The sequence below is a fragment of the Macrobrachium nipponense genome, chromosome 32, assembly GCF_015104395.2.
Source record: "Macrobrachium nipponense isolate FS-2020 chromosome 32, ASM1510439v2, whole genome shotgun sequence".
Lineage (NCBI taxonomy): Eukaryota > Metazoa > Arthropoda > Malacostraca > Decapoda > Palaemonidae > Macrobrachium > Macrobrachium nipponense.
Window position 1 is genome coordinate 46,264,506 of NC_061094.1, and position 21,254 is coordinate 46,285,759.

Genomic DNA, 21,254 nt, shown 5'->3' on the forward strand with positions numbered 1-21,254 from the left:
CATGTAAATCTCCTCTCACACAGTCCTTCCATCTCTTTCTTGGTCTCCCTCTCTTTCTTCTTCCTTGCACCTCCACTCCCATAGTATGTCTCCCAGCGTGGTCCTCATCTCTCCTCAACAGGTGTCCATACCATCTCAGCCTCCCCTCCTGCACTTTCTTTGATACTTCCACCACCTTAGTTGACCCCTTATGTAGTCATTTCTGATCCTATCCACTCTTGTACCCCAGACATCCACCTAAGCATTCTCATTTCTGCCACATCCATCTTCTTCTGCTCTGCTTTTCTCATGCTTGCTGTTTCGTACCATACAGCATTGCTGTTCTTACCACCGTCTTGTGAAATTTTCCTTTTAACCTAAGCGGCACTCTTTTGTCACAAAGAACTCCCGAGGCCGCTCTCCGAGTTGTTCCAGCCTGCCTGTACCCGATGTTTTACTTCTTCTTCCATACTTCCTCCAGCGTTAACAAAAGATCTCAAATACTTAAACTTATCAACTCTCCTTATTTGCTCTCCACCAAGCTGAATACTTTCTCTATCATCCCCCTCAGGTGGTGGTACACATATATTCTGTCTTGGATCTACTTATTCTCATTCCTCTGTCCTCCAGTACTTGTCTCCATCTTTCCAATTTCACTTCCAGCTCTTCCCTGCTCTCTGCACACAGAACAATATCATCCGCATACAATATGTTCCATGGTACTGTCTCCCTTACTTCCTCTATTATAACATCCATCACTATGTTAAGATAATGGGCTCAGAGCCGACCCCTGGTGTAATCCTACTCTCACCTCAAAACCTTCTGTCTCCCCAACACTGCTCCTCACTCTGGTAAATCCATTCCGGTACATCTCTTGTATCAATCGCACATACTTCTCTGGCACCATCTTCTCCCTCAGGCTCCTCCATACCTCTTGTCTCGGGACTCTGTCATAAAGCCTTTTCAAGGTCAATGAATACCATATGTAGGTCCCTTTGTCTTTCCCCGAATTTCTCCATTATTTGCCTCAGACAAAATATACCATCTGTTGTTCCCCTTCCCGTCATAAATCCCATCTGCTCTTTACCTATTTGTACTTCTTCTCTCAGTCTAGCATCTATCATCCTTTCCAGTATCTTCAAAGTGTGGGACATCAATTTAATGCCCCTATAATTACCACACTCTTGGACATCGCCTTTCCCTTTAAAAATTGGGATCAATATACTCCCACGCCACTCATTTGGTATCTTTTCCTGTTCAAGGATCTTTATCACTAAAGTCGGTACTATAGAGAAAGTTAATTTTAAGAGTGCGTGTTATTGCAACATTATTAATATATGAAAAACAAAACCAATTTTGACCAAGTTCCACGTTTTCACCAAGTGACAAATGGTTTGAAAATCCTCAACGCCTGAGAATCACAGTGATGTAACGTATCATGAAAATTATTCGAAAACAATTAATCGAAAACAATTATTCGAAAACATTTATTCGAAAAACAGCTATTCGAATGTTAAGTTGTTCGAAAGAAAGTTATTCGAAAGGACAATTATACGAAATGATAAGTATTCGAAATGTTGTTTGAACCTTACTCTAATAAGCAATTGTTCAAATAGGCAAATAACTGTTTGATTGTTTGTTTGAACGTTATCCGATTTTCTTAGTTCAGATGTTTGTTTTCTTAGTGGTAATTAACGTCGTGAAGGACATCAAGCACCAAGGACTTCATTTCTTCGGAATACTGCAGCCCTTCAAGTGAAAAAGGCAAGCCTATGCTTAGAATCGATGGTTTCCTATTCGTGAAAGACAAGCAAGTTGGTAACAAGATATATTGGAAGTGCCAATAAGTTCGCATCGTATTGCAAAAGCCGAACAATTACAATGATGGTGAAGAGATTAAAGTTCCTCGTGAGCGTAACCATTCCGGTGATGCTGTCAATACAGAAGTGCACAGTTTTATGAACAAAGTGAAAAGTGATGCGAAAGAAAGCCGTGATTCTCCTCAGTATGTCATTTCTGCAGCTGCACCGCAATTAAGTGAAAGTGCCGCGCAAGCTATACCACAAATAAGCTCTATAAAAAGAACTATTCACAACGTAAGACAAAAAGAAAGAGCAGGCTTAGCTAATCCAATTCATAGACGGAAAGTGTTTTAACAACTAACCAAACTAAAACTCATAAAAGGGAGCAGTTTTTCTTATATGATTCCGGCCATTACGATGATAGAATGCTTATATTTGCAACTCAGAATAATTTGAGTCTACTTGAGAAGAGTGCAAATTTACAAGTGGACGGAACATTTAAAAACTGTACCTCAGTTATTTGAAAAATTATATACTGTACATGCTGTGAAGAATAATTACACCATTCCTGTGGTCTACGCCTTACTTCCAGAAAAAAGGGCTGAAACTTATAGAAGATTATTTGCTCAAATTAAGTCTATGGTTCCAAATTTACAAGTTTCAACCATAACTTCAGAATTTGAACTTGCAGCTATAACTGCCGTTAAAGAAGAATTCAGCACAGCTTCTCATTATGGATGCCTTTTCCACTTAGGCCAGTGCTTGTATCGAAAGATATGTGATTGTGGTCTGAAAGGGAGATACGATACAGATTCCGAATTTGCTTTAAAAATTCGAATGCTGTTAGCCCTAGCCTTTGTCCCCGTTGACAAAGTTACTGAATCATTTGAAGCTTTACTAGATTCAGATATATATCCTCAAGATGTAAATCCTATTTTAGATTATTTTGAAGATTCGTGGATTGGTCGTCCTTCCCTTCAAGACGTCATCGACGTAGTCCTATGTTTGAAATAAGTATGTGGTCTTGTTTTGAGAGAGTCAATACTGATTTGCCTAGGACTAACAACGCACTTGAAGGATGGCACAGTTTTTTTACAGCAAATGTCATCTCATCATCAACAATATGGAAGTTCCTAGATGCTTTAAAAAGAGAGCAGGGTTTACAAGAAATTCACATTGCAAAAGTAAGAGCAGGAAGCACAAATATGAACAGTTCCAAGAAATATCGTGACTTGAATAAAAGGATAAAAAAAAAGTTAGTGGCAACCTTTGAAGAGTACGTCAGTATTAGAGTATTTGCGCGCTGTAGCGCATAACTTGCATTTATAAGTAAATCTGTTTTATCATGAATCTATTTTAATAGTTTTGGTAATAACATTCATACTTAAGATTTCATCCTTTTTGGTATTTTTACACATTTGTTTAAATGAAGAATTTTACATTTCGAATAATATTTCGTATAATTGTCCTTTCGAATAACTTTCTTTCGAACAATTTTCCATTCGAATAATTGTTTTTCGAATAACTGTTTTCGAATAATGTTTTCGATTAATTGTTTTCGAACAATGTTCACATAATCGATGTAAATACGAGTGATAAAAGTTTCGAAATTAGCCGCTACCAAATTCCAAACTTATGCCAATAAAACTTTTATCATTTGAAAGACTACTCTTGCGATGGTTTCCCAAAACAAAAAAGATACAAAATGATAGTTAAATCAGATAAAAATTCATTCGGATATGCACCAGCATATTCCATATATAATTGTCTAAAGCAATTATCGTCAAGTTGTAAGATAGGTCTGACCTGACTGATTGATACAAGTAATTTTTCTTATACATTAAGAAATTTCATTCTTTCTTACACATCAAGAAATTCCATATGTAATTCTTTTTAGACTGAACTGACATTGAAGATATCAGACTTTTAGTAGAAGATTCGGGTTATCAGAAACAGAAAAGCAGAATGGAGGAGTAAGTTCAACAGAAAGTTTTAAAATAGTTTATACCTAACTATTTTCCGTCCAGTATGATGGTTCATCGCTTCATTCATCTAACAAATTATTTCCAAATGTCTATAAAGAGCCCACACCTAACTCAATACTTTATGCTACATATCTAAAAAGAATTCTATTGCACAATGTTACCTTCACTGACGAAATCTCATATAATTCATATTTCTAAGGGCAGCATGAGGGCTATAGCAGGGTTGTCATTTAGTTCCAAACTCTTCAGAGGAAAAACTGAACAGTGCAATCTGAAAAATATGCCTGTGTGTATGTGTGTGTGTGTGTGCGTGAAAAATCGAGAAACAAAGTGAAAATTAAACGCCATAATTAAAGTCACAGTTTCTCCAACTATAAAACCTGTTAAAAACTGAAAAACAGTGCACTCAGAAAAAAATGCCTCATATATATATATATATATATATATATATATATATATATATATATATATATATGAAATCGAGATATGAACGTGAAAATTAACGCCATAATTAAAGTCACCAGTTTCTCTAATCATAAAACCTGTTGACAGCATCCACTTTTCCCTTCACTAGGGCTGTTTCAAAGGGGACAGCTCTGGTACCACCGACCTCCAAGGAAAATACTATTCAAAACCAAGTTAGATAGATATTACCCTTTTGTGAATCGGTAATGTAAGTAAAATGAGAAAAAGGAGGAATGACAAAAAGACCACATGCTTGCTAAACTTTCACAGATGATAATGTACACCTGCGAAAAAAACAAGAGCACCTTAGAATTAAGATAGTTATGGAAAATCCATCACCATACAGATGATATACTACAGCAAGTTCTCCAGAAATGGGCTCATGAAGTAAAAACACCAACAATTTTATGGGGCATACAAGAACCGATTTCTTCATCAAAATTTTGTTCCTAATCAACAGTTGTCAAAAACTGGGGCACCAATTTCCATATAATCAGAACTCAAGTAACGTTCCTCTTACTAATACATCAGAGAGAGAGAGAGAGAGAGAGAGAGAGAGAGAGAGAGAGAGAGAGACTTTCAAAGATGGCTTTATCGTACGATATCACTTCCGGTATAACATTTTAAATAAGTGTTTCTAGTAAGTTTTAAGTCAAGACGTCTTGTATGTCCAACACCACTCGTCTATTGACAAGACCATAACGATGGATTGTAATCTAAACTAACCTAAATTGCTAAGGGAGAAAGTAACCTTAGGCCTATCGAAATTCGTTTTAGAATTTTACGCACCTTTGTTGCCTAATCTTAATGAGGAATTTAAATTACTCTCCTTTGATACGTTCTAATAAGATTTTTCCAGGCTAAACTAGGCCTACGAGAAAATTTTCAAAGGAATCCACAGCTTCATAAGGCCTTTTGAGATTCCAGATACCGTCATAAGGTTTAGACAGTCTCCGAAGATTAAATATACAAAATACCTATCATAGGCTAGCTGGCACCGAGAAATTTTAGTTGAAAAGTTCTAAGAGACTTTTTCTCAAGCTGAACTAAGCCTACGAAAAAATTCTGCAAGAAATCTGTAGTTTAATTCCCACCCTTAAAGAAAAAAAAGTAAAAGTGAAATCACCTGACAAATAATCATCAAATGTAGACCATTGATTAAAATGAACCCTAGATACGTCTACAAACTCACATCATTTAAACAAACAAGTCAGTAGCTCAATTCACAGTTAAAACACCAAGAATGCGGTGAAAATCCCAATAAACGATATCATCCAAGCAATCATATTCTCAACGCAGTTAATGCAGAAACTGGTGCAAATGACTTATAATGACAGAGGTATGAAATTCGAACACACTGAAGTATCAAGGTCCATATAAATAAGTTTGTCCAACCCTTATACAAATATTTTACCAAACTTTTTCGGTATGTTACTAGCAATGAACAACGATATGGCCTCATTACTATACTTTTTTTTTCCATCCGCCTGTGGTGTTTTCGCAGGGTAACACTGCGTCCCGGGCTTTAAATAGTTGCGCTATGTATAAGTTTTAGGTAAATAAAAGGATATCTGGGAGTATATTTGCAACTGAAAAGTGTTTTAATAATTTACTGTATGCGAATTACATGGTTAATATTCGAAATAGGATTGTTATTATTGTTGAATGTAAGCTGAATGTAACTTACTATCTAAAGCCCGGGACGCAGTGTTACCATACGCAACCACCACAGGCGGGTGGACAGATGGAAAAAAAACAAGTATAGTAATGTGCTTGAAACAGAAAACGCTAACACTTAAAAGTTGGGTTTTTACGTTATTGATATATATAAAAATAGCTGTCACACCTTCCAGTATCCTAAAATCTGACAAAATATACCCAGATTAAATATTTTTTAAAGTTATCAAGCAAAAAATGTCACGCTTATTAAGTATGTTAGTTATCATCAGGATCATTTAGAAGATGAATCCTATTCGCATGAAACAAGCCCACAGGCGCCATTGGCTTGAAATTCAATCTCCAAGAATATGGTGTTCATTGGGAAGTGGTTTAAGTATAATACTAAGCTCAGAACTTAATTTTCGTAAAGAAAAAAAATTGTTAAAAGTAACCAACTTATTTTGTAAACCATCTCAGTCTATAGAATGCAACCGAAGGATCGCTCACACAAATATCAGAAGTTGGCTCTTGTGGTGTGTTATCCCTCCTTTATGTCGATTACAAAGAACGAAAAGAAATCTGAAGGCAGTAATTGGTATTTATGTGGCAAGCTGGTACCCCCTTTTCAGGTGGCCCACGGACCCTTAATTGCGACGAATAGTACCATAAAGCAAGATTTTGAGGACGACTTGAAGGATGACCTATTTTAAAGGGAAATCAAAGGAAGGGGTGGGATAGCTTTTTCTTGGTGACATTTGGTGACATTATACCTATACTTTGAACAGTCGTTTACCAATTACCACTGAAAACTGGGGGAATATGAAATTCTATCAAAATGAATGCAATGCAAACACTAATTTTAAAATACGTTACCAATGCAAACATAAGAGAATCCTGGAAAAATGCACTTGATCCAGCTAACTATTACAAAAATTACGTCCAAATTGTATTCACAACGAGTTTGAAACTGTTTAAATTTTCCTATCGTTACAATTTATCCAAAATAGGTATTCTGGCGCACATTCGCTAGACAAAATGCAAATGAAAGTTCATGTCAGGGGAAAATTTGTCAAACATTAACATCTACATCCATGATAGACATAACAGATCAAAATATTGCAACTCATATTGCATACATTTCCCGAATAATCAAGTATAGTATTTAACCATAAAATAATCCCTTTAACGCTTATCATAGGAAACGGACTACTATTCATTAAGCAGGACAAACTCAAATATTTGAGAGGAAAACTAAAACTGGCCGGGAAGGGTTCTTCCTCCTCTGAACAATTAGGCATCTAACTTGAACCTCCTCTTCGTGCTTTCGAGTTGAGACCCTTTTCCAAAATGGACGGTGACATCTGTCTGGGTGGCCTTATGCTGATAACACTAATTCGCCTCCCAGGGTCGCTGTAGCGTTGACTTTCAAGTCGTTTTTCTTTATTGTAAATCTTTCCAGTTACAGTCTGCAAAAACAAATCTGTATAAACTTCAGATTTCACATACAGAAAGTTAAGAACATGCCTTGTTTTGTTATATGTGAGTGAAAACTTGTGTAAAATTTATATTTTACATTAAACAAAATTTAATTTTCATCTTAAATGTGGATGGAAAACTTTTGACTACAATGAGCATTACACACAAAAATTACTTTCTACCGCCTCATTTAGCCCTTTCAGAGAATAACTTGCTTTTATATTTTGAAAGCCGAGTGTTACCCATTACAGAAAATCGGCACAGTTTATGTTAAATGAAAAGTTTGAGAGCTTTTAGTAGCAAACACGAGCTTTCTAGTTCACACTGCGGTTGGATCTTCAAGCTAAAGAATGGATGCATTCCACTAGTACAAGACGACCAATAACTGCAGAAATATTAACCTCTCTCTAACTTCACAGATCACTTTATTCAAAGATTAAACAACTTTTACTAAACAGCCTTGTGTCCTAACGCGCACTTGTTCTAGCGGCTAGGACAGAGTTCAACCTTACAGATTCTCAAGGGGATCTCCCAGGCTGTTCAGGAAACTATCCCGAATTACTTAACAGATTGAAGCAGTCCCAGTTAACATTAACATTATTGTTATAGTTGCTGACAAGTTCAAAACTACTGTATATTTATATAAGCCAATATAAACTAATTTTATGAAAATTTTTATAACATTATACGTACTGCCTTTGGAGTAAACGTAATATTGTCATAAGGGCATAATGAGAGCTGGGTGAAAGGACTCTACGAGAATCCAAGGTCAAATTGAAGCAATTACGCTAGTTCTCATTCACAGGATAAAGAATACACAACATATTAGAATTATACAAAAAAATTACAACATGCGTTACACGAAATGTTACAATCTCTAACAGTAACAAATCGTACAACAAAGCTTTCATTAACCTATTTACATCAAAACATTAAACTAAAGTATACCCCAAAAAATTCGAACTTAAGTTGGAAAATTAACTACAAATTTAATCATTTCAGTAAAATATTAATCTATGGGTGATGTTAGAGTATACAGGTGACTTTACATACTTCAAGGTATGGCTCAAATTCTTGAAATGGTCAAAATTTCAAGTTAAGTCAGTTTAAAAAAAAAAATCTCTCGTTTGAGCCAATCTGATGACCCATTTTGACATTGACATTATGGAGATTTAAAAACTGAATTGATTGATACGTTGCATTAAGTTAATGGAAAGATGCATTTTACTGTTAAAATCAATTCTTGCAGTAAGTGTTACAGAAAGTATAAAATGCTCAAATTAAAGTTACTACACAGTCCAACAATACCATGAAATAGGCAAAGCCAAATGACTGCTTGTATTTCTTGACACCACGCATTTCAAGATGAATTATTGACTTTAATTTATTAATCTTAAAGCTAAGATTGATCTCATCAGTTCTGACGTACATTCCTACGACTAAAAATAAATGTGTGAAAATTTGAGAGCAGTCAACAGTTGGAAATTAAACAAAAAGGGACCTTGACGAAAAAGAAACAATATAAGATTTGCTCATCAAGAAACGAGGTAGAAACTATAAAGTGAAAGTAGTGCAAATATATTGTTTCGCAGATGCGGCAAACTGATGAAGAAATCGAATGTTCCAGTTACGTTTTGGCGACAACTGACGAAGCTAACCAAATCAAAGCTTTAGCATTTCTTTAATAAAGAAAATTCAGCAATGAAACTGTTTTTTCTACGTCAAAAATTACTGTTAAATTATCAGTGACACGAGGCTATTAAACAGAAGTAGACAAAAACCACACAACATTCGTTAAGATGTTAATATCTTGAGATAAGTGGAAAATTATTTGGTATATCAACTGAATATCAAAGCTGGATAAGTAAACGAGAGAGCAAATTATTTGCAAGCCATTGCAATATATATATGATGACAATTTTAATAGTAAATGCTCTTAAAATTGTCATAAACTAACCATTATAGCTAGTTTAGCGGAATATCGGAATATAGGACTCACGCCAAAGGCCAAGCGCTGGGACCTATGAGGTCATTCAGCGCTGTAAGGATAATTCAAGAGTGAAAGGTTATAAGGCGCAACAGGAGGGAAACTACGCAATTACGCTATGAAACAATTGTTAGAAGAGGGAGGAAAGTAAGATTGAAGAAAGAATATGAATGGAGGTCGAGTAAAATGAATGAAATAGGTTGCAGCTAGGGGTCGAAAGTACGCTTGCAAAGAACCTCAAGTGCCCACAGTGCACCACGCTGCTGGTTTATTGCGACTTTAAAGAAAAGGTATGAAGTGTGAGACTGATTAACATTTCGAACCATTGAGACTCCATTTGAGAAGAAAGGACTTAAGGTAGGCTCCACTTTGGGGGGTTTGGGGGGTGCCGATCGTAAAAAATATTTGCCAAAAATACACTAATCAAGACAGGCTAATGAAATTTTCAGGCATTATTAGCACTATAATAATGCATATTCCCTGTGAGTTTTATCATCCTACAGGGAAAATTAATGATTTTATGAAAAAAAATGTGAAAAACGGAAATTTCCGGGCCCTCGTACTGAAGGTTATTTGGTGATTGGTGAGAAACTACAGTCTTGAATAGAAATTCGGTCTGACAAAATGTTGGTATATCCACCTGGAACATGCAAAAAAAAAATTATCAAAATAGAACAGTAAATAAGCACGTAATAACAAAAAAAAGAGCAACAACTTCGTAAGTTCAGCGAAAGCCCCGCCGAGTAATCAGACTATAGCTAGGAAGAAATATTTAGGAAAAATTCAAATCTCGATTTAGGGACAAAACCTTTTGAGAGTTTGTAGTTATTATGTCACTGATAGCCTAAAACATCTAAAAATTATATTATTTAGGACAATCAAAGAAAAACCACCCCTCCAAAAAAAAAAAAAAAAAAAAAAAAAAAAAAAAAAAAAAAAACCAAAAAAAAAAAAAAAAAAAAAAAAAAAAAAAAAAAAAAAAGGGTGGGGGGTGGTTTTTCTTTGATTGTCCTAAATAATATAATTTTAGATGTTTCAGGCTATCAAGTGATATAACTAACTATAAACTGTCAAAAGGTTTTGTCCCTAAATCAAGATTTGAATTTTTCCTGAATATTTCTTCCTAGCCATAGTCTGATTTTTCGGCGGGGCTTTCGCTGAACTTACAAAGTTGTTGCTCTTTTTTTTGTTATTACGTGCTTATTTACTGTTCTATTTTGATCATTTTTTTGTGCATGTTCCAGGTGGATATACCAACATTCTGTCAGACCGAATTTCTATTCAAGACTGTAGTTTCTCACCAATCACCAAATAACCTTCAGTACGAGGGCCCGGAAATTTCCGTTTTTTGCCCATTTTTTTCATAAAATCATTAATTTTCCCTGTAGGATGATAAAACTCACAGGGAATATGCATTATTATAGTGCTAATAATGCCTGAAAATTTCATTAGCCTGTCTTGATTAGTGTATTTTTTGGCAAATATTTTTACGATCGGCACCCCCCAAAGTGGAGCCTACCCTTAACATAAACTAAAATTCTGAAACCCACAAAGAAAGACTTTTCTAGATTTAAGGTGTAACGACCTCCAATTTATGCCAGAAACCCATTAGTCGAGAGATTATTGGATTCATGATGGAAAATTTTACGTTTGGAAATTACGTTGACTGCCCTCAAAATTTTCAACACCACAGAAAATGCATTCTAATCACCTCTGGCCAAACATTTTTTAATGCGAGTTCAATTGGTTAATACGATTAAGACTTGCACAAATATAGGTTGCGTTATTATAACATGCTCATATCACAGTGCCACGTAAAAAAAAATGAACTGAAATCCCTGACGAGATTTCAATAAATATCCAATTGAAATTTAATTCAATATACAGAATTTTATAAATATTTTTGTTTCCTCTGATATCTAACTCTAATTCCTGAATATGTAAACTAAGAGAAATCTTATTCTGAAAAAGTCTATTGCCAGAAAAGGGGTCTTGTTTAAATGTGGGACCAAAGTACTTGCTATTCAACCACGAAGAACGAATATAAAACCTTCATTACTGAAACTTTTGTTCAAAGTATTAAGACTGTTAATTCATGAATGCACACATTGAAGGAAGTTACAACTTTTTAAATTCAAATGAGTTGGACTGTTAAGTTCATATTCACAGCATGGCGACAAACTGGGAAATTTGTTTCTTATGTAGTCTACGATAAATTGACTTGTACTTGTAAAATCTGCAAACTGCTGTCGACCAATTTTGTTTCAGGATGTTGTAGAATAACTAGGTTGTAATTCTCTCCTCATATGAAAAGCATTCCTAGCACACTATAACCGAAAGTTACCAAATCCTCTTGTGAACGCTGGCAGCATTAAGGACCGATTGTTTAAGTTACTCAAGTCAGTCAATTGTAAATAAGCTCTGTTCAAATGAAAATTTCCAAATCCTATAGTAACTACAGTCAGTGTCAAGGACTGACTTTTTATAAGTCTATATAAACATGCTACCAATGGTATGCTGTGGGTTATGTACTAAAGTTGACATTTCTTCCTGGTTGAATACGCAGAAATCCAGAGGCAGTGTACAACAGTAAGCGTTGGACCAACAGAGTTACTGAAATCATCCTTGATTGGTCTTCAATACATCACTTGCATCCTAAAAAATGGAAAAATAAACAAACGTTACTTGGTGTAATTATGTTACATAACTGCTGATTCAAAATCTTTTTTAAATTCAGTGACTGAAATTTGGCCGTCTTACCTCGATTCAGAAATCGAAACATTGTTGTGTTCCAGGGTCTGTCAAAATTTGTAGCAAACTTGAGTAAATGATCAGTATCCACACGTCTTCATTCAGTTTTGCCTTGAAGACTCCATTTTACTTGCCCGATTTCCCCAGCAGCAGCCCAAAACGGCGATCTGAAAATATTTAGGACAACTACAATTAGCTAACACACAGGTATTCATAGCTATTTCCATTACGTACAGAAAAAACTGTCTCAACCAAGTTATACAAATTTGTGGTCCCTCACATTTCCCCGAGAGACTGAGCCCAGTAACTCGTTATTTTAATTGCCGAAATTCTGGTAAAAATAAAAACTCAACTGCAATTCGTTTTTTTTTTTTTTTTTTTTTGCGCACAAGGAAAACACAGCGCAGCAAATTAAATTTAACACTTTCACAGACATTTCGTAGATATAACTCGTTCAGAACACAAGTAATTTTTTATTGCCTTTCAGTATATATTTCGAACTAATTCTTAAATATCAATTGTGGACACCTGTAATGCATATGCTTATGAAAATGTGACATCCTAAATTTAAGATATGAAAATTGCATGATTTTAGGATATACATATAACATGAAAATTTCACATGCAACAGAACACATACAAATATCCAGTAGAGTAAATTCTAATATAAAAAAACAAATTAACAACCCAACATCATAGGTGCCATAAAAGCATAAAAATGTTACATTTCCTAACACTTTAAAAATACGTGGGTTTTGCAACGGCAAATTAATTATCTAAATTATCACGCTTTACACTAACAAGGTTTCTAAGCAACAACTACCCTTCTTGGGATTTTAGGCTTTCCGTCAACTGATTTCATTGCAAGGATTTTTCCGATAGCCTCGGGCTATTCGAGATTATAACGTCATTAACAATGACTGGCAAATTATCTGTTACGGTAGCCAATTCACCTAGTCCCACGAAAGCGCATTAATCCCCTACGGTGCCAAATGTACTTCTCTCGAGTTTTTAAAGGCCTACCCTTCCCATATTCCCCCTTTAATCCGTGCGTCTGTCAAGGAGGTTTAACCTCCTTGGCGTTTGTTAATGTCTCCTGGGAGCAGTATACTTCTGGGTGTTCCCTGTTGCCTCGACACTCCTTCGAAAATATTTCCATTCTTCCAGGTCTCCGTTTTTCATATAGGCCTAATTAAATCTCATTTCGGACCTTTCTTGTGATTATCCCAAGCTACTGGGCTTCCGCACTTTTAATTTACTTGTTTTTGTATATATATATATATATATATATATATATATATATATATATAATATATATATATATATATATATATATATATATATATATATATTGAATTGAGAGAGAGGGAGCTGTTGACGTTTGAAAAGGATTGTGTATGTAGACAGATAAGAGCGCGTGGCATAAATGTACATAGGTTACATAAAATAAAATTATCGGCAGCAATTTAATTTATTATCTATTCATACTATGGTCCTCAGTTTCTTTCCAGTAAGAGTATTCATAAAATTTTTCTATTTTTATATCTTCTTTTTTTTCTTTACAGACTTAGTTCCAGCTTTGCCATTTACTCGGAGTTTTTCATTTTTTTTTCTTTGTTTTTGTATCAGTTTTATCGTTAACGTACAAGATCCTTTGCATGAATGCCCCACCCGATGGAAAAATATCTGTGTGTTTTAAAGTCTTCATAAGGGTTTGTCAAAAAAAATATATGAATTATTTGGATAATGCACAAGATGCCAGGACTATATATAGATTTATTACTGCTCATGTTATTTATATAAAACGTTGACATAATTCATTTATATAAGTAAATTAATTTTGGGAATTGAATAAGTATTTACATTTAGAATGAATGAAAAGAATTAATGAATACTTTACATTTCGAATGAAAGAAAATAATTGATGATTTCATTGAAATCCTGCTGATTGTTCTCTCCGGTATCATTGTTGCTTCTGAGGCGCGTTGCAGTGTTTTTCTGACATCCATCATGGGTCCATGGTTTGCCTTTTCTTCAGAAAAGTACTTAACGACCCTATGAACGATTTCTCGAGCCTGTGGATGAATGAGAGAACGAGGACCTTCCTTCCATGTTGTTTGTAAGGCGACAGACTCCTTAATAATGAGTCAGTGAGTGTTTTGAACGAGCTTGCCTTGTGGAGGCACGGGCTGTTTGACATCTTTATGCCCTGAGGTCAGCTTAACACCAAGAGAGGAACTGGCAGCGCTGGATTTTTTTTTTTTTTTTTTTTTTTTTTTTTTTGTTTTTTTTTTGCCACGTTTAAGAATAAACTTTTGATCGCGGGGGTAGTTGTTGGGTATTTCCGTGATAGGCCTGGGAGACAGGGTGAGAACGATCAAGGCAAGTAAGTACCTTGGAACAACTTAAGTACCTTGGGTCGAAGGTACTGGGGATTAGGCCTGTAAGTGTATATGTCCTTTTCATTCTCTTATCTTGGATACGTTTGGTATTCTTTTTGAATTCATATAGATCACTGTACACATACCAGGCCTCTAAGGAGGATAGGGGCCTATATGCCATTTCTTTTTTTAAATACAAAAAGGCCATAGAAAAGAAGAAGAACAAAGGGTTAAAGTTAAAAGTTTGTAGCAGGAAAACAATTAAAGATATTAAAATGAAACTTGCGGCAAGTTATAGATGATGTTGGAAGTTTTACAGACCCCCTAAATTTGTTTGGGAATGGCTTGCGCGCATGCAGGCGCGCATCAAAGCAGACAATAAAATAAAACCATTACTATTGTTTGGGTTGTAAATGACAATAAAGAATTGATTGCTATAAAATCATTTCCCCATACAACCCCTCGCATCCCTCAAAAACACACTATTGCATTATTGGCTCGCATGCGCGCATAAAAACACATGCAAAATAGTACAATAAAAAGAATATTTTCCTATGTTGTAATTTAGAAATAAGGACTTTTTTGGGCAGATAGTTGTTTCATTCCGACCCCCACTACCCCCAAAGTCCTAAAATTGTATTCCAGATTCGCAAGCGCGCGTCAAAACATACGCACAATAGCAAAGTGGAAGGGATTTAAAAAAAAGATAATAAAAATAAAGGCATTTTTTCTTGTTACGTTGTTTCATTCTAATCCCTCAACCTTCAGAAGTCCCTAATATGTATTGCAGGTGCACAAGCCCTCGTAAAATCATACGCAAAATAGCAAAATGGAAGGAATTTAGTTTTAAGTTAAAAAGTAACAATAAAGGTATTTTTTCATTGTTACGTTGTTTATTTTAATAACCTAACCTAAGAATTCCCTAATTTGCCTTAAGGGAGCACAGGCAAACAGCATTTTCATAGTAAGCAACATTAAACAGTACAATGAAAAAAACAATGTTATAAATTTAAATGTAAAATAAGAATATTTTGTAACACATCGATCGCCACAAAATAATATTGGAATAAGATAATAATAATTGCAAGCATGCAAGCAAACAAAAACAACAAACAATCTTACCCTAAAGCAATGAATAAGCATTAGAAAAAAAAATAAGACTGTAAATTGAATGAACAAGGACAAAAACATTAATGAAATGGCAATAAAACAAAATAATTAACGATAATAACACTCACCCTCCCGAATATCTTGCATCTGCTCCAACAACAACCACCCCCCCCCCTTCCCCCCACTGATTTGACTTAGTAGTCAAAAAGATTCTCCTGCACCTCATCATCGTCGTCCTCTGCAAATTCATCTTGCTCACGACGACTGGGGCGCTGAATTTACGTAAAAATCAGTGAAAAAAACACTAAGCGACCTGTAAACATTCACGCGGTCTTGGAAGTACTTTAAAAGTATGAAGATACGAAGCCACTGATTGGCGGGAATTACTCTACTCTGCCAAAGCGAGCATAAGTCGGGCATCCTGATTGGCCGTCAAGAAGGCCAATGCCTGTATTTCTGTATTCTTTTACAGAGTCGAGTCGCAAAGTCCCTTTCTAATTAACCGCGCGAATCAATTTTGGCCATAATCTTTCGGATGAGAAAAAAATTTGGTTTTCGCCCTAGAAGAGCTCTTATAGATAATGGTGCAGGGGCTTATAAGTTATACCATTTGAAAGAGCATGACTACAGCAACGTTTTATGTTTGTTTTTTTTTTTTTTCTGGCATATAAGCCCCTTTCTCCTTAGACGCCAGTTAAAATTTACAAAATCGTGGATTGATAATGTTTGGCTTTCTAATATGTAATAGAAGCCTTAAATTAGTATGCTTGATAGGATTTAAAAAATAGATTAGTATTTGACCTGACAGTTATTTAAAAATGCTTATTTTATAATACATTATTTAATAAACTAACAAATATACATAGATAATAGAAAAACAGTATCTGGTTTCATAATAGAAATGAAAAATACTTAGCAAAAATTTTAAAAATCATTTAGAAATGTCCCGGCATAATTTAGTTAAATTTACTCATCTTTTTTTTTCTTTCTTTTATTTTGCCTACTCGATACAATTTGGCCATTCAGAACTCTCACCCTAAAAAACATCCGACATCTGACAAAAAAGAAATATAAAAAAATAAAACTATCACTTTAAAAGGCAAGGATACACAATTTTCAATATGGCGTGCCAAGTCGTATAATACTCCATTGCCTGGTTTGAGTGTATTTTTTCCATTGTTCGTTTTATCCCATAAGCATGCCTAGAGTTTTTTCTGTCATAAGGTACCCTTGAATTGAACACATCAAACCAGGATTGAGCAAGCTCTGTAAAAAGTAACTTGTGCTTTCCCAGAACATATCTTCAAAAGTGCTTGACTTCCATAAAATCTAAAGCTTTAGATGTTTTTCCGAAAGCTGCTGCACTGCTTTCCTCACATTCACACGTTGCGTAATTGTTACATTTATGTGTTACATTTATGCTGCAGGTCTCACTTATATGCACTTTCTTCAAAATGTTTACTGCATATCCGATGAGTAGTAGGGTTAAAGTAGAGTTTATGAACTAAAATAACGCAAAACCAGGACTTTTGAACGCAGAAAAAGGAAAAATAAACTTACGAACTTATTTTAAGCAACATGGAGCTGTTTTAGAGCATTGTGGAATCAGTATAGAAAGGGCAGGTACTTTCAATAACAATCCGCCCAAAACGAACTGAAAATGTAGTAATGACTATATACGTCCTACTCTAACCTTTCATTTACCCAAGACTTCAAGACAATTAGCAGTAAAAAGTATAGGTGTATATATTCCATAGACATATCTATAGATATATTCAATACTGTCATTACACGATTCGATCGTTTATCAGGCCATTTTTATTGCCATTTGATTCCCTTTTGCTCGTACTCCTCCTCCATATAGTATCTCGATAACTGTGTTGGTTAAGTAGAAAGTTAAGAGAAATAAAACTGAAGTTTATTCAGTTTGAGCGACAGAGATGAACTCTTTGAACCTGTATTAGAAACTTGAACTAACACTAATTTAATATTTTCTCGATTGCGCGAATGAATAAATTTCTCAAATGTTTCGCAGAGTATTATCCTCTTTCCATTTAAAAACAAAATCGTGCACATGAAGAGTATTTGTTTTCATTACGATAACTTGCAAATTGCTAATATCCAGCAACAAAAGTTTGCTATTATGACTCCTATAAAACCTAACGTAATTTCCTTTCGGCCTTAAATTCAACTTAACATCCTATTTTTAATCATTTTTGCCCACATTATCAACCTCGCCTCCTACGACCTTTGCACAAGTCAGGTATTTAGCAAAGTCTTCAGCTTTCGCATCGAAAACACCTCTCCTTCAGTGCAACTATCTACAAGGGCCTTTTCTTTTATAAAAAAAAAACGTTTTGAAATTGCCAGTTCGAAATAAAATCAGCCCATGAATACACGAGGCCATTTAGTGCTTAAAAACTGACAAAACGATCACAGCTCTTTGCGTCATTAGTTTTAATGATCCTTTTTTTCGGACTCAACCCGATTTCCAGTTTTTCGGACTTTAAACCCGTTTCACACATTTCGGGCAAAATTCGTACGGTTTTTTGACTCGCTGAATGTAACTATGAATGGCGCATCGCTGGGGTCAACGGTATGAAGTCGAATGAATAAGTATTCGTAGGAATTATAAGCATAAATATAGTTCCCTGGAGATTCGAAATTTCAAATTCATCGGATGAACAAATACTCAAGTTATAACTGTAAAATTAGAGCAGCTAATGATTAAGAGAATTCTAAAAAGTTTTGATCTTCAAGCCTTTGCACAGAATGTCCCTAAAAATGTTACGTTTCCCAAGACCTTTTGTTCTCTTAGAAATAACTGAACCACTCCAATTAATTGGCAGAATGCTCCTTCTTTGAGGAAAAGCCTTCGTGTTTTCATAACATACCATTCACACTTTGTCAAGACCTTAGGAAGTTTTAAGCGCAAGAGCCCGTGCCCACTTAAGGTCAGCTTAATTCACAATAATTCAACCTTAACAAAATACTGTATATACAAGGTGAAAATTCACTCCCATTAACGTTGGAGTAAGTGTTTTTCAAAGAAGTTAATCCCGTTTTCAAAAGCGTCCATTTTGAACTTAATCTTGCAAAATTAACAAAGTACTTTGAAAATATATAACTAGACAACAGCACACGTACTAATAGAACACCCCGTTATGATGTTATTCAATTTCAACATGCTTTAAATACAACAATATAAATCTCAAAATAATGTGGTCGAAATAATTCGACTTTTATCAGTTATTTTCAGGTGTACGTTCAATATCCGGAGAGCTTTGATTACACAGTACCCAACTTTATCAGGTAACGAGCCATTAAATGTGAGGCTAAAACTGTTTCCATTTAGTAAAATTCGGTACCAGACATTCATTATTGGAACAAAGAAAAATTACTGTAGACCAATTAATCAACAATTTATTATACTACACTCTTTACGGGAGTTCTGGTGTCAGATTATATTGTACTGTAGTAAAAATTCTCCCATAAATAAAATATAATGGTTCTTATTTCAAACTAAGTTCCATAGCTCGTTCGTTATTCACAAAGCTGACACAGTGAACTCTGATTTTTCTTTGAGTCACAACAAGTTTTATTGAAACAATCCATTATTATGCATTACTTCCACCGCTTCTACACATGTTTATCAAGGAATATCTAGAATACAGTACACGAAGTCACGAAATCTTAAACATTTTTCCATTCTGAGGTTTATCGAGTACTTCCAACCGACTAAAATGTTACTGCATAAACGGCCCCAAGAATACCAGTCACATTAACGCTTAAGAGTTCCATTAACTGTTCCTTACGAAAGTTACCAAGAACCATCACATACCAGTTATCAAGATTAAAAAAATTTTAAATTAGGCCTTAAGGCCCAGTCCACACTAGAGGGCACCGCCCAACGGGCAAACACTGTTCCCATAACCCGTTCCACTATACAGACCGACTGAGTAAGAAACCAGAACGATGCAATTGTCTGGTAACACTGCTTTAGAAGCGAGAGAAAATATAAACAGCTGAAGTGCCCGACTGGCATGCCCACCAGTATGGACAGGCCATAATTATATAAATTCAATGCATTATCACTTATGATTCATCAAAATTGAAATGTTATCTAAAATACATCAGTATAAGATTACACCTGCTGCTTCAACTTCGGTAGATGCACATTACTATTCCGCGGCAGCCTACACAATGGCAGTTGTGGTTTTTCTATATGTAGTTTTACCTCCTGAACAAGAATTTTAAGTAATATTTATTCGGGCGACTGTAATTAAACCCCTAGTGGATGTCGTATTTGCGGTTACGTTCCTTGCAGTCCGTGCGGAACTATTCCTTAGAATTACCTCAACTTCAGATTCATGATGAACCCCGTTAATGATACTTATTATGATGCTAGATTTAGGTTTCGTTTTTATCAACAACTAATCCATATAACTAAGACCTTATTAGTAAAATAGAGAAACCATTTCACCAAATACCGTAGGAATAAAAACCACAACCTATAATTTTAGGTTTATTGTTAAGTCTCCATTGAAGTGCATTATTTATCGTACAAGTTTTTGTTCGCTGTAGAACAGTTGCCACTTAGATTTCTACCTTATAACTTGAAGAGAACCACTTCATGATTGTCCTGCAGAACGGTTCGAGGTTCTTCTCCAGCCTGAAATTTAAATACAAAACAAATTAGGAGGCTTTTTCAGTATAATTTCTGTTAATAAAATTACAAATTGACCAAAGATATATTTAATCTTAAAAATTCTCAAGTTACCAACTAAAATTAAGCATCAAATTGTGGTCTATGTAATTTTAACTGCGCTTCCATACCAGACCTGAGTTCATGATTATAGATTGATCTCAGATACTTTTAATCTCTTTAAAATGAAATTAGCATCAAATTGCGTTCTATATAGTTTTAACCAACTCCACAGCAGACTAGAGCTCATTACTAAAGTGACCTAAGATCTCTTGGAAATCATTTACTATTTACCAAGAAAGAGAATGAATATTAAATTGCGGTCTACATATTAGTTTTACCTTCACCTGAGCTCAGGACTAACTTGCTATTGAAGGTTTCATTTACGGCTACACAATTTGCAAATAGAAACTCAAAATTTCTTTGTTTTCATGTAATCGACCCATTTCATAATCGGTTGGTCCAACAGAGTACAATTTCAGTTCAAGCATATCTAGGACCTACAATTAAGAGAAATTAAGGAAAAATTCAAGTACTGTACTTGGGCCTCGTGTAGGCTGTTGGGAAACCTATAACCTTTGCAGTTACAAGATGTTTATTCTTTTATAGTCTAAAGTTCCAATAGCAGTCAATTAATTTTGTGCCCTTTAATTACCAATCCCAAGTAATTTAAAACTGTGCTTGAGAACCCTGAACAAGCGTTACTAGGCTAGGCTTCCAGTACAAGATACTGCAATGTTTGGTGGAATCTTTGACTTATACCAGTTAAGTTTATTAATGTTTTAGTCAAGCATCCTGGAACCTTTAACATAATAAATCTATAGTTCGCAGAATATTTATATTTTACAATCTTACTTTGGTAATTCTAAGGAATAACTCCGCACGGACTGCAGGAACATAACCGCGAAATTAGACATCCACTAGGGATAGGGGCGTTCCAATGTATTTCGCCGT

The 21,254-nt window shown here is 35.0% G+C and overlaps 1 long non-coding RNA gene across 1 annotated transcript; it reads right to left on the reverse strand.

The window, feature by feature from the left end:
- Positions 1-10,890: 10,890 nt before the first annotated feature.
- LOC135207148 (uncharacterized) lies at positions 10,891-20,282 on the reverse strand. Its single transcript, XR_010312895.1, has 3 exons — positions 20,204-20,282; positions 12,114-12,271; positions 10,891-12,008 (listed from the first exon to the last, which is right to left on the reverse strand). It is a non-coding gene; the product is annotated as an uncharacterized LOC135207148 (long non-coding RNA).
- Between the last annotated feature and the right edge of the window lie 972 nt (positions 20,283-21,254).